Consider the following 15754-nt stretch of genomic DNA (forward strand, 5'->3'; position numbering starts at 1 on the left):
TCGTATCAACCTGGGCTTTGCATCCTTTTTTCCAAACAATTAACGAAGAGCTGCATGGTCAGTGAAAACAGTTACCTTGGTGCTAATGAGATATGTTCTGAACTTATCGAATGCAAACACCACGGCTAGCATCTCTTTCTCAGTAGTTGTGTAATTCTGTTGGGCTGCATTGAGTGTACGACTTCCATAGTAGATAGCCTTGAACATCTTATCTCGCCTTTGTCCCAATGCTGCTCCCACAGCATAGTCGCTAGCATCGCACATGAGCTCAAAGGGCTCCTTCCAGTCAGGCACTATCATGATGGGTGCAGAAATTAGTGCTGTTTTGATCCTGTTAAACGCCTGCAAACAATCATCGTCAAAAATAAATGTAGAATCTTTCTCTAACAAATTACATAAAGGTCTAGTAATTTTAGAGAAATCTTTAATATACCGACGATAGAACCCAGCATGTCCCAAGAAACTTCTGATCCCTTTCACATTCTTCGGCGGTGGGAGATTTTCAATAGCCACAACTTTGGCTCTGTCCACTTCTATTCCTCTAGTCGAAATCTTATGCCCAAGCACAATACCTTCTGGTACCATGAAGTGACATTTTTCCCAATTCAGCACTAAATTCTTCTCTCGACATCTCTGCAAAACAAGCGTCAAATTCTGCAAACAATGATCAAATGATGAACCAAAGACAGATATATCATCCACAAAAACCTCTATTATTTCCTCCTGAAAGCAAATGTACCGTAGGGATAAGTGAAGGTAGTCTTCTCTTGATCCTCCGGTGCTATGACAATTTGATTGTAACCTGAATAACCATCTAGAAAGCAATAATAATGATAACCACCTACTCTATCAAGCATATGGTCAATAAAGGGGAGGGGGAAGTGATCTTTCCTAGTCGCATCATTCAATTTCCTGTAGTATATACACACTCGCCAACTGGTCACTGGACGAGTTGAAATCAATTCGTTATTCTCATTTTTCACCACAGTTATACCCCCCTTCTTAGGCACTACTTGTACTGGTGAAACCCAAGAACTGTCAGATATAGCATAAATAACACCAGCATTTAATAATTTTAATACCTCAGCTCTCACAACCTCCTTCATAGCTGGATTAAGCCTCCGCTGATGATCAACATAGGGGGAATAAGAATCATGCATCAAGATTTTATGCATACAAACAGTAGGGCTAATCCCCTTTATATCAGAAATTGTCCATCCCAAAGCAGATTTAAATTCTCCCAACACCCTCAACAACCTATCTTTTTCATCAATAGTAAGAGCAGAAGATATAATTACCGGATAAGATGAACTCTCATCTAGGAATGCATAGCACAAGTGGCTCGGTAAATCCTTCAATTCAGGGGACGCTTTTGGCACCTCTTTGCTTGCGTCTTCAAGTAACTCTTCATGCTGAGCATCAAACTTTACTTTAGGCAATGTATTGAGAGCAAGTAACTCCTCTCGCACATTCCAGTCCTCTTCATTCACTGTAGAAGCTGATTCCAACAAGCATCTCTCTAAAGAGTCTTTTGTCATCCTACCTGCACCAACATGAGATACACATGAATCAATTATATCAATACTATTACAAGTACTTACCTCATTTGGTCCTTTGATGGTGTTGTAGATGTTGAACATGACTTCCTCTCCACCTACTCTCAATGTGAGCTCGCCCTTGTGCACATCAATCAAAGCTTTTCCGGTAGCCAAGAATGGCCTTCCAAAGATAAGTGGCGTGTCCTGGTCTTCTTCCATGTCTAAAATGACAAAATCAGCAGGGAATAAGAACTTGTCTACCTTTACCAGCACATCCTCCACTATCCCTCGTGAATATGTAAGTGATCTGTCCGCCAGCTGCAGAGTAATAGTGCTAGGTTACACCTCGCCAAGCTCCAAGGTTTTGTAAATAGAAAAAGGCATTAAATTAATACTGGCACCTAAATCACACAAAGCTCTATTTACTCTAGAACCACCAATAACACAAGGAATAGTAAAACTCCCTGGATCTTTGAGTTTTTGCGGTAGTTTCCTTTGGAGTATGGCACTGCACTCTTCGGTTAGCTTCACGGTTTCAAATTCGTGAAGTTTCCTCTTCTTGGACATCACATCCTTGATGAACTTAGCATAATTGGGCATTTACTCCAATGCATCGGCAAATAGGATGTTGATGTGTATTTTCTTAAAGATTTCCAGGAACTTCGCAAACTGATCATCCAGCACTTTCTTCTTGAACCTCTGTGGATATGGAAGATTCACCTTTGGCAGAGGTTGCTATTCAAGCACTTTCTTGGGTTCCTCCACTTTCTCTTCTCTAACACTTACACCCTTTCCATCATCTTCCTCAACAAGAGTCTCTAGACTCTCTTCAGCCGGCTCTGGGATTCCAATTTCCTTGCCTCTCCTCAATGTGACAGCTTTGCATTGCTCTCTAGGATTCACCTCCGTATTGCTGGGAAACTGTCCTCTGTTCTGATCTTTAAAGCATTAGCTAGTTGCCCAATCTTTGTTTCCAAGGATTTCATCGTCGCACCCATATTTCCCATGTGTGTTTCCATGTTATCCAGACGAGACTCGGTTCTAGCCATTCTTTTCCCAGACTCGGTCACAAACGTCCCAACCAGATCCTCAAAAGATGGCTTTCCTTCACTCTGTTGTGTGTTGAACCCCGGTGGTGGATTCAACACATTCTTGTTGTTTGCATAGGAGAAATTCTCGTGATTCCTCAAACCTGGATGATATGTATTAGGGGGAGGATTACCTCGATAACCTCCATAGCCACGATTGTTATTGATGTACTGAGCTTCCTCTACGACTGGCTCTTCCTCAACAGTCACCAATGCTACATCAGACGTAGAATGGCTTGGCTTGTTCATCGCTGCAATCTGTGCGGTCAATGCCGAAACCTGTGCGGTAAGTGATGTGATCGGGTCTACGGCATACAATCCGGCAGGTTTCCTTGATCCAGATCTCTCATTCGGCCACTGATAACTGTTAATGGTCAGCTGTTCAAGCAGTTCATAAGCCTCATCAGGTGTTTTAGAAAAAAATAGTACCTCCGGCGGCTGCATCCACGTTCCCTCTAGTTGGCTCATCCAAACCATTGTAAAATAACTCGATTTGTACCCAGTCTACATAACCATGATTCGGACACTTCCTCAGCAATTCCTTGTATCGCTCCCAAGCCTCATATAACACTTCGAGTTCCCTCTGCCTGAAATTGGTGATCTCTATTTTCAGCTGAGCAGACTTGGCAGGAGGAAAAAACTTTGACAGGAATTTCGTAACCAAATCCGCCCATGTAGTAATACTTCCCAAAGGTAGAGAATGGAGCCAACTCCTTGCTTGATCCCTAAGAGAAAACGGAAACAAGAGCAATCGAATAATTTCATCAGAAACACCGTTAATTTTTACCGTGTCCGTGATCTCTGAAAAAGTTCTGAGGTGAAGATGAGGATCTGCAGTGACTGCTCCTCCAAATTGGTTCTGTTGAACCATGTTAATGAGTGCAGGCTTTAGCTCAAAGTTGTTAGCAGCTATGGTTCCGCAAGCTATTCCAGAGTAGTGAGCGTTAATGACAGGACGGAAATGTTCTCGGATTGGCACCTCTCTCGGGAGTTCATTTTGATTTTCTCTGTTTTCAGCCATTGCTTTAATTTCCTCTCTCCTTGCCTTCCTTAATCTCCTGGCAGTTTTTTCGATTTCCGGATCAAAAATCAGCAAGTCGGGATTTTGATATTTTCGCATGCACTGCAAAACAGAGAAGATTATATAATTAAAAAGATAAATAAATAAAATAAACTCTAAATTAAAGTCAAGACTAATTAGTAACGATATTAATATGCAATTAAATAGTTTACTCCCCGGCAACGGCGCCAAAAACTTGTTGTGTGATTTCACTACCGCAAGTATACGGTGTCAAGTTTTAGTACTGGTTTAAGTACAGATATCGATCCCGTAAAGAGTAATTATTTAAAATTGTATATTAAGTACCATAATTGACATAGCTCAACTTTATTTAGAAAATCAAAGAGTGATTTTATAATCAATTCAGAGAAACAATGAATTCTGTAATTCTAGCACACAGTAGAAATTCAATGAATGAATAAATCTAGAGATATGATTTCTTCTGTTTTCTCCTATGCTAAATTAAAATTGAATAACATATTATTAAATTGCATCATGTTTACTAACCAAGAACTCGCAATTTTCCTATTCCCTTTTTCAAGTGATAAATAGAAATGTACCACCTATTACTGATTTTAATATGTCTATTTAAAATCACGTAACACGTAATGAATGCAACCAATATTCTTTTCTTATGGATTCACCAGAGTTATACGCCTTTTGCATGTTATAAACATCTGACAATGCGATTCCCTCTGTCCTAATCTCAATCCCCTCTGTCGAGTGTTAGATCTCAATTATTTAATCAATCGAATTATGGCCAATAATTCAAAAGCATTAAGAACAAGAAATCATAAATAAACACGATGAATTAATTAAATGAATATTCAAAACGTCAATAACATAGGTTCGACACCGACTACATCAATCTCTAGAAATTAAAATTAGTTCATACTCGAATTTAAATTAATACAAAACCTGTTTATGATCATTAAAAACGTAAAAGTAAAGAACCGAATTGGAAACGTGTTGAGAAGAGATGAAAGTGCGTCTCCGTGTCCGGATTCAACGTCTTTTATCTCCGTTCTTTGCGTCCGTCCTCCGTTGGATCTCACTTTTTCGCACCTTTTCTCTGCTATGTCGGCTGCTGTTGTAAAAATTTCCCCCTCCCTTCAAAACCCACGCTGAAACCTATTTAATTCCGAGAAATCGCGCCGCGCGCATATGCGCGGGTCCTTCTGTTGTGTTGGGCAGTCTTGCTCTTTTGGGCTCACATGCGCGCCCTTGCTCCGCGCATGTGCGCGGAGTCTTCTGTTTTGCACATCGGGAATTTCTTCTCTCGCGCATATGCGCACCTCGTCCGACGCATATGCGCGGTGTTCTCTGGCCTTTTCTTGCATATTGCACGTGTAATGCCCAAGATTTTTATCATGTTAAGTTGAGAGTATTGATTTTGAATTGATGTAATTATAGACGGACCATTCCGAGACTAGATTGGGCAAAGCATATGATTATGCAATTTTTTGGACAAAACTATTGGCGCCCGAGCGGTGGAAAATGACCGCCCGAGCGCCAATGTTCAATACGATGATCATTTGGACAGAACATCTGGCGCCCGAGCGGTAGAAAATGACCGCCCGAGCGCCATTGCAACACGTTAAGGTACCGTACAGAGTGTTCGGCGCTCGAGCGGTAATTTGTGACCGCCCGAGCGCCGCCTGATTTGTATGAAATGAGCCACGTTTCACTTACATGCAACTTGAGATATATATACACAAGCTGCTGCATTCAGATTCATTTGGAAAGAAGGAAACGAGAAAGCTACGGAAATCCTTACGCCTTTTCATATTTTAGATTTGTGATTGTGCAAGATCCACCCGTCAGAATTTCGATCCGACTTTAGTACTGTGTTCCTATCGACGCAGGCTACAACTGGACGTAAGTTTTACTACGTTTTGAGATGATTTGAAATTATGGTATTGCCAGAATCTGGTATGATTCCTATATGATGTTCTTGATATGTTAGACCTCATATAATCGAAACTGGATTGAAGAACGGATACCGTATAGAATTGTTATGAATTGCGGAGTTAAATTGAATGAGAATTGATATCTGATTTGTATTGTTATTGATTATGAGTTGCGAGAACGGATTATGAGTTGAGATTGCTATCTGTTGATATTTGTATTGTTGGGTATATTGAGATTGTGCAGTTATGCTGTCGAAACAGAATTTGATTTAATTCTGATTATATCCAGTATTGAATTGATCGGTGTATTGATATTGTACTCCTCGATATTGTCATTGCCAGATTGAGTATTGACAGGCTTTGAGTTCGAGACTTTGACAGAATCAGATTGACAGAAAGAAAGGTATAATTCATGTGAATGCGGGAAGATACAACTCGAATTAGACTTGATTCGAGTTTCCCAAAATCACATACTAGACTGTTTACCTTTTTATATGTTTACGCTTTGTCTATTGATTTATATTCAAGCATTTAAGATAGGAGAGTCATTGGCAGAATTGTCAAATTTCTAGATGTTCGGTGGTATCGACGCATAGGAGCAGATTTCCTCCGATTGTAGACATTCGATACAGACAGGACCGAAGTCTAGGAATAAGACGTACCGTCACCCCGATTGGGAGGGTAGGTGGCAGACTGTGACGTCTTATTCACACTGGGATCCCTAGAGTTAGAGTCGAGTTGAGTCAAGACATGAGTTTGAGTTATGTTGCATTGATCTTGTTTCATAGACTATGGAACATATTGTTATTGAATTTTATTCATGATGGCATGTTTTATGATTATGTATTGAATTGCATGACATGCATGTATACATGTCTTATACTGGGATTTGTTCTCACCGGATTTTCCGGCTGTTGTTGTGTCTGTATGTGTGCATAACAACAGGTGGGGCAGGATCAGGGTCACGCAGAGGATGAGAGATCGAGATAGCGTGGAGATTACGGGCGTAGAAGATCACTAGTTGTTTCTTACTAGACATGTACTGAATTTCTAAACACTAGTATGTTAATTGTAGTTGAACATGTGAATGTTATTTGGAGTTAAATAAGATGACAGTATTTTTATATGATGTCTTGTGCTTGTTTATATACATTTGAATAAATGTTAAAAGAAAAAAATTTTGACCCACAATTTCTAGTAACGATCCAATTAATCCCAAGATAATCGAGTTAGAGCCCGGGTCCCCACAGCACGCATATGTGCGCCTCCAACTCGCGCATATGCGCGGGTCTCACTGCCTCCAAAGGTGGGCTCTTGCTCAAAATCTTCTTCTCAGCGCCTTCTTTCATTCCTTTTCATGCCCATGCATCGTCTTACCTAGATTCCTGCAATCACACGAAAACTAACAAAAAACGCATAATTCTGCCCAAGAAAACTAACAATCTAACTGAATTATAAGGATAATTTAAGTGCACAAAATGCACTTATCAGTTGCTGCTGCTATGGTGCCTGGTAGGGCCTCTTGCCCTGTCTATCGTTCTCGATGTCCCTCTTGTAACACCCTTGACTGATTTCATGAAATAACAGCGGAATTTAAAATTTACTTAAAGAAAAGAAGGATTTAAAAATTCTCTTGACATAAATACATTTTCAATATATATATATCCAAAAGTATATACATGATCAATAAAGTGTTGTATCAAAATACAAAATATCATTTTGTATTGATCATGTCAAAATGCTAACAAAATATATTTCTTCCTTCCATCTTTTTGTATATATGACCTCGGCTCCAATCAACGTTCCGGCTTGTCACTCTTATCTGCATTACATGAAATAACTGGAATGAGTATAAAACTCAGCAAGTGGAACTCTTACATAACAATCTATAAATATCATACACTTTAAAACATGACTTTGAAATCATTAAATACCATCTAACTCTTGAAACATAGAATAACATAGTATAACATGACTATAACGATGGTATTTCTCTTTTCTCTGGTGGATTGATATCTAAATAGTAACTCTGTCTCTGTACCTATATTCCATCGATATAAATCGATTACTCTGTTGGGATATAAGCCTATGGTCGTTGATCAACTAATTGTATGCAATATCTGACTACCAATTTATCAATCCAATAAATCATTTGAACTCTCTTTTGGACATTAAAACAAACACTTTGAGTACTCTTTTCTTGGGCATTCCCTTTTATATAATTGAGACATATAAAAGCCTCTAATATACAACAAAGTGTATCCATACATAACATGAATCAAGTGGAAGGGAATAGCACGTTAAAACCATTGAAATACAATACATATACTTCATGTGAGCACAAGGAATGAATTCCACTTACTACCAATGGAAAGCTTGATTCAAATCTCTTGATATAAATCTGACAACAATAAACAATATATTGAACCATCAACAACTTAATAATCAAATAACCATACCATAAAACAATAAAACCAACACAATCATAAATTCCATAATTTCCCCCAACACCAAAATCCAAAAATAACTAAAACCACAATATTACCTTAGCTCCTTAAATCCAAAATGATCTTGTTCTCACTTCAATAACCCAACTAGAAGCTTGAATCAAAGGGACAAAAGAAAGAAATGAGAACCCTAGCTTTCCCTTGAACTGAAGAAACGAGAAGAATGGAGAATAATGAGGGAAAATTTATGTCTCAACCAATTATAAGCCTTCAAATACTCAAAACACGTTTTTGTACTGTGCTGGGCGCTCGGGCGGTCATAAACTACCGCCCTAGCGCGGACATACTATCCAAGACCAAATTTTCAGAACCAGTGGCGCTCGGGCGGTCATTTCTTACCGCTCGGGCGCCGCTCTGCGCACAGCCGCCTCAAAGATCGCCTCCGAAACACCTCTTCCCGTCATAATTTGAAAAAGTGGCAAACATAAAAGTTGTAGCTCTATGTCTTAGCTTTCATCTCCAATTAGCCTCATGTCATTTGAAGGTCTGAGTAAAGAGTTATGCTCAATCTCCGAACATGTGTCACTGGAGGAACGACGACACACCCATGACAACTACGGGGCGCTATTGGCTTGTCTTCCACAATGATTTGAACAAAACTCAAAACATGAAAGTTACACCTTTATGTCTTATCTAACCACTCCAATTAGCCTCATACCAATTGGCTCAGCATACAAATTATCATGAATTTAATCGTAACGCCGCTACAATATAACTACACATCATCTATCAACAATACTATGAATCACAGATCGAAATTCTTAGCATCAACACTATACTTAAACTTGACCAAGTAGTCAATAAACATATGAAATCTTAAACCGTACCGTTCACCAAGCTTGGATATTACAATCTCCCCTCCTTAAAGAAATTTCGTCCCCGAAATTGACGTCACTAAGCAAAAAGTTCAGGATACTTTTCTTTCATCTCATCCTCTGGTTCCCACGTGGCTTCTTCAATCAATTGATTCCTCCAAAGGACTTTAACAATGCGGATCTCTTTGTTTCTCAATACTTTAACTTTGTGATCCAGAATCTAGACTGGAATCTCTTGATACGTCAAATTCGGCGTCAAATCCAATGGCTCGTGACGAAGAACATAGGAAGGATTCGCAATATACCTACTGAGCATGGAGACATGAAAAACATTATGAACTCTATCAAGATCTGGCGGTAAGACTAACCTGTAAGCTCGATCACCGACTCTGTCCAAGATCTCAAATGGGCCAATGAATCTTGGACTCAACTGTCCCTTTTTGCCAAACCGCATCACACCTTTAAGAGGTGCAATCTTCAAGAACACGTGATCGCCAATCTCAAACTGCAACGGTCTTCGTCTTACATCAGCATAACTCTTCTATCTTGACTGTGCTATCTTCATCCTTTCTTGAATAACAACAACAACATCAGCTGTTTGTTGGACCAACTCTGGACCCAACATTTTTCTCTCACCAATCTTGTCCCAATACAAGGGGGATCTATATTTTCTGCCATAAAGTTCTTCATACGGTGCCATGCCAATCGTCTCCTGGTAGCTGTTATTGTATGTGAACTCAACAAGAGGCAGTTTGGAATCCCAGTTACCAGGATAGTCGATAGTACAAGCTCTGCGCATATCCTCAAAAATCTGAATAACTCTCTCTGATTGAACGTCGCTCTGAGGATTATATGTTGTACTGAACGCTAACCGTGTACCCAAGTCTCTGTGTAAACTCTTCCAAAACTCTGAAGTAAATCTAGGGTCACGATCAGACACGATCAACACAGGAACACCATGAAGTCTGACAATCTCAGCTATGTACTCTTCGGCATACTGGTTCATGGAATACGTCGTCTTGACTGGGAGAAAATGCGTTGACTTGGTTAACCGATCAACGATAACCCAAATACAGTTATAGCTTTTCTGCGTTCTTGGAAGTCCAATCACGAAGTCCATTGTAATGTGCTCCCATTTCCATTGAGGAATTGGCAATGACTGCAATGTCCCAGCAGGTCTCTGGTGTTCGATTTTCACCTGCTGACAAGTTAAACACTGAGAAATAAACATGTCAATGTCCTTCTTCATACCTGGCCACCAATAGAGTTTTCGAAGATCCTGATACATCTTGGTATTACCTGGATGTATCGAGTATGGCGCGGTATGTGCCTCTATCAAAACGTCTCGCCGAATATCATCACGAGTAGGAATGCATATACGGCCTCTGAATGTCATCAAACCATCTCTATTCATCCCAAACTCTGAATTACTTCTCTCCTCTGCTCTAGCTCTCATCTCTGTCAATTGTACATCATTGGCTTGCTGTCTACGAATCATGTCCGTCAAAGTAGCCCAAATGATCAACGCTGAAAAGCGAGCAATGGTTCCCGATACTACCAAACCTATCTCTTCTCGTTGCAAGTCTAACAACGACTTCTGGATCATAGAACTCAAAGAGGAACTTGACTTACGGCTCAATGCATCCGCTACAACATTCGTTTTCCCAGGGTAGTAACTAATCGTCACATCAAAATCTTTGACAAGCTCTAACCACCGTCTCTGTCGCATATTGAGTTCTTTATGGGAAAACAAATACCTTAAACTCTTGTGGTCCGTGAAAATTTCACACTTTTTGCCATACAAATAGTGTCTCCAGATTTTCAGGGCGAATACCACAGCTGCCAGTTCCAGATCATGCGTAGGATAATTTTTCTCGTAGTCTTTCAACTGAAGAGAATCATAAGCTATAACCTTACCATGTTGCATCAGTACTGCACCAAGGCCCTTCTTCAACGCATCGGTATAAACAATAAAGTCCTCTGCACCACAGGGCAGTGCAAGTACCGGAGCCGTCGTCAACCTATCCTTCAACTCCTGAACCCACTTTGGCATTCATTGGACCACTCAAACTTCACAGTCTTCCTCGTCAAATTGGTTAATGGCAGGGCAATTTTAGAAAAAACTGAAATAAAACGACGATAATAACCCGCCAAACCAAGAAAACTGCGTACCTCTGATATAGTGGTAGGGATAGGCCACTTCTGTATCACCTCTATTTTTGCTGGATCAACAGCTATACCATCCATCGAGACAATATGGCTCAAGAAAGAAATCTGCTCCAACCAGAACTCACATTTCTTCAACTTAGCATACAACCTTTTCTCTCTCAACAACTGAAGAACTACTCTGAGGTGCTCTGCATGAAGCTCTCTGGTCTTGGAATAGATCAATATATCATCGATGAAAACAATGACAAAGCTATCCAAATACGGCTTGAAGACCCGGTTCATAAGATCCATGAAGACTGAAGGAGCATTAGTCAGACCAAACGACATAACAAGAAATTCGTAATGACCATACCTGGTACGGAACGCCGTCTTAGGGATATCAGACTCCCTAACTTTCCACTGGTAATAGCCAGATCGCAGATCAATCTTCGAAAACACTGTAGCCCCCTGCAGTTGGTCAAAAAGATCGTCTATCCGTGGCAACGGATATTTATTCTTGATCGTCAATTTATTGATTTCTCTGTAATCAATACACAGCCGCAAAGACCCGTCTTTCTTTTTGACAAAGAGAACCGGAGCTCCCCAAGGCGAAGAACTATGCCGTATAAAACCTTTATCTAATAGATCCTGCAACTGCGTCTTCAATTCTTTCATCTCTGTCGGGGCCATTTTGTACGGAGCTTTGGAAATAGGAACCGTTCCGGGGACTAGATAGCTTGTAAACTCTACATCTCAGTCCGGCGGTAAACCCGGCACATCATCCTCAAATGCATCAGGAAACTCTCTCACAACATCAATATCATCAATATTCAACTTCACAATTCTATTCTTGTCAACAATCGAAGCCAAAAACCCATCACAACCTCTAAACAACTTCTTAGCCTCAAGACATGAAATAAAAGGAAGGACCCGCGAAGTACCTGCACTGGCGAGCATACCTTCCTTATTTTCATCATCTGCAAATGTCACCGTCTTGGCAACGCAATCAATCACTGCACGATAAATTGATAGCCAATCCATTCTAAGTATAATATCAAACGCAACCATCGGAATAACAATCAAATCGGCATAAACCACTCGCTCATCAATTTGAACAGAACACGCATACATAATAGACGTCGGGCATAACACATCTCCAGAAGGCAATACAACATTACATTGGAGGGGAAGAACAGAAGGAACTAAACCCAAAGATCTCAAAAATAATTCAGACATAAAAGAATGAGTAGCACCTGTATCAATCAATGTTGTAGCTACTTTGCTTGAAATTAAGATAGTGCTAGAGATCACAGAAGAATCAGGGTTTATACCTTCCTTCGTCATGGTGAAGATGCGACCCTGGACCTTCTCTTTACTCGATCCTCTCGGACAGTCCTTGGCGATATGGCCTGCAGTACCACACCGGTAGCACGTGTGAGTACCAAACCCACACTCACCCCTATGAGGCTTACTGCACTTAGGACACAACGGCTTCTCTGAATCAAATGGGACTTCCGGTACTTTAGAACTCGGCTCTATCTTGCCTTTCCCCTTGTAACTGCCTTTTCCTCTTTGGCTCGGACCCTGACCTCTTTGAGCAATAGCCTACTGCCTTGCCTATCTCTCTCTAGCAATATCCTTTTCATCTTGCTCGGCTAACAATGCTTTAGCCACAATCTCTTTAAATGTCACCACCTTAGACATATTGATGTCCCTTCTGATCTCTGCTCGAAGTCCTCTAATAAAATGAGCACCCTTGTCTTTGTCATTTTGAGGCGATATATGGGGCAAAACAGACAACCCTCCTCAAACTTCAAGATGTACTCGCCAACATTCATATCTCCCTGGCGAAGCTCTAAAAACTCGGTCACCTTCCGGGCTCGAAGTGCATCCTGGAAATACTTGTCGTAAAAGAGATCCGTGAAATCTATCCACTTTAATGCCGGAACATCAACACCTACCTTAGTGGCATTCCACCAAATACGTGCAGCTTTGACTAGCATGAATACTGCACTACCAACTCTATCCTTGTCTTCATACTTGAGATGATAAAATATCGCCTCAAGTGCTTTAATCCACTCTACAGCCACCAATGGATCAGTACTTCCTTCAAACTCAGGCGGATCCATCCTCTTAAAAGCAGTAAAGATCCCATCAGTCCCAACTGCTTGAACCACTTGGCCTCTCCCTTGGCCTCTACCACGACCTGAACCTTGCAAACGGAGCAACTGTTGAATCTATTCACTATGAACCTTGGCTTGCTCTTTCAGTAATTTGCCGAACTCATCGACAACTCTCGATGAAGAGCTATCCTCACCCTCTGAAACCTTTCTCTTGGGAGGCATTAAATCCTATAACGTGCTCACATAATACATATCAACCAATAACAATAAATAGATGTAGGAAAAGACATACCCAGACTGTTGAAAGTAGACGAGGTCATATGCATTGGTCCAAAGAACATTGCTCTGATACCACTTAATGTAACACCCTTGACTGATTTCATAAAATAACAGCGGAATTTAAAATTTACTTAAAGAAAAGAAGGATTTAAAAATTCTCTTGACATAAATACATTTTTCATATATATATCCAAAAGTATATACATGATCAATAAAGTGTTGTATCAAAATACAAAATATCATTTTGTATTGATCATGTCAAAATGCTAACAAAATATCTTTCTTCCTTCCATCTTTTTGTACATATGACCTCGGCTCCAATCAACGTTCCGGCTTGTCACACTTATCTGCATCACATGAAATAATTGGAATGAGTATAAAACACAGCAAGTGGAACTCTTACATAACAATCTATAAATATCATACTCTTTAAAACATGACTTTGAAATCATTAAATACCATCTAACTCTTGAAACATAGAATAACATAGTATAACATGAATATAACGATGGTATTTCTCTTTTCTCTGTTGTATTGATATCTAAATAGTAACTCTGTCTTTGTACCTATATCCCATCGATATAAATCGATTACTCTGTTGGGATATAAGTCTATGGTCGTTGATCAACTAATTGCATGCAATCTCTGACTATCTATTTATCAATCCAATAAATCATTTGACCTCTCTTTTGGACATTAAAACAAACACTTTGAGTACTCTTTTCTTTGGCATTCCCTTTTATATAATAAAGACATATAAAAGCCTCTAATATACAACAAAGTGTATCCATACATAACATGAATCAAGTGGAAGGGAATAGCACGTTAAAACCATAGAAATACAATACATATACTTCATGTGAGCACAAGGAATGAATTCCACTTACTACCAATGGAAAGCTTCATTCTAATCTCTTGACATAAATCCTACAACAATAAACCATGTATTGAACCATCAACAACTTAATAATCAAATAACCATACCATAAAACCCATAAAACCAACACAATCATAAATTCCATAATTTCCCCCAACACCACAATCCAAAAATAACTAAAACCACAAGATTACCTTAGCTCCTTAAATCCAAAATTATCTTGTTCTCACTTCAATAACCCAACTAGAAGATTGAATCAAAGGGACAAAAGAAAGAAATGAGAACCCTAGCTTTCCCTTGAACTGAAGAAACGAGAAGAATGGAGAAGAATGAGGGAAAATTTGTGTCTCAACCAATTATAAGCCTTCAAATACCCAAAAGACGTTTTTGTACTGTGCTGGGCGCTCGGGCGGTCATAAACTACCGCCCTAGCGCGGACCATACTGTCCAAGACTAAATTTTCAGAACCAGTGGCTCTCGGGTGGTCATTTCTTACCGCTCGGGCGCCGCTCTGCCCACAGCCTCCTCAAAGATCGCCTCCGAAACGCCTCTTCCCGTCATAATTTGAAAAAGTGGAAAACATAAAGGTTGTAGCTCTATGTCTTAGCTTGCATCTCCAATTAACCTCATGTCATTTGAAGGTCTGAGAAAGGAGTTATGCTCAATCTCCCAACATGTGTCACTGGAGGAACGACGACACACCCACGACAACTTCATGGCACTATTGGCTTGTCTTCCACAAAGATTTGAACAAAACTCAAAACATGAAAGTTACACATTTATGTCTTATCTAACCACTCCAATTGGCCTCATACAAATTGGCTCAACATACAAATTATCATGAATTTAATCGTAATGCCGCTACAATATAACTACACATCATCTATCAACAATACTATGAATCACAGATCGAAATTCTTAACATCAACGCTATACTTAAACTTGACCAAGTAGTCAATAAACATATGAAATCTTAAACCGTACCGTTCACCAAGCTTGGATATTACACCTCTGATCATGTTTTGCCGCCAAAGCTCAAGACACGACAACTGCGCAAGTAGTAGGACCAGCAACTCGGACATCACGGTGCAAAAAATCGGCCGCAATCCATCCATGAAAGGCCTCAGCTTCTCCGGGGCATCATTAGCTATCAGGAGTACAAAGTAACACCCCATCTCAAAGTATCTCACAAACTCTGCTACACTTTTTCTCCCTGCCGTAGCGCCATGAACTCCCTGGTCAACCTGGATCATACTTACTCAGAGAAGTACTTGGAGTAGAAAACTTCTTTAAAACCGTTCCAAGTCAAAGTTTGCACGTTAACTGATACTGTTGCACTTTCCCACCAAAGACTGGCGTCACCTGACAGAAAGAAAGTGGCACATCTAACCCAGTCTGCATCCTGCAGC

The 15754-nt window shown here is 40.0% G+C and overlaps 1 non-coding gene across 1 annotated transcript; it reads left to right on the forward strand.

The window, feature by feature from the left end:
* Nucleotides 1-3135: 3135 nt before the first annotated feature.
* LOC140987058 (small nucleolar RNA R71) lies at nucleotides 3136-3242 on the forward strand. The gene has a single exon (XR_012177059.1). It is a non-coding gene; the product is annotated as a small nucleolar RNA R71 (small nucleolar RNA).
* The last annotated feature ends 12512 nt before the right edge of the window (nucleotides 3243-15754 follow it).

The sequence above is a fragment of the Primulina huaijiensis genome, chromosome 10 (assembly GCF_012295235.1).
Source record: "Primulina huaijiensis isolate GDHJ02 chromosome 10, ASM1229523v2, whole genome shotgun sequence".
Classification (NCBI taxonomy): Eukaryota; Viridiplantae; Streptophyta; class Magnoliopsida; order Lamiales; family Gesneriaceae; genus Primulina; species Primulina huaijiensis.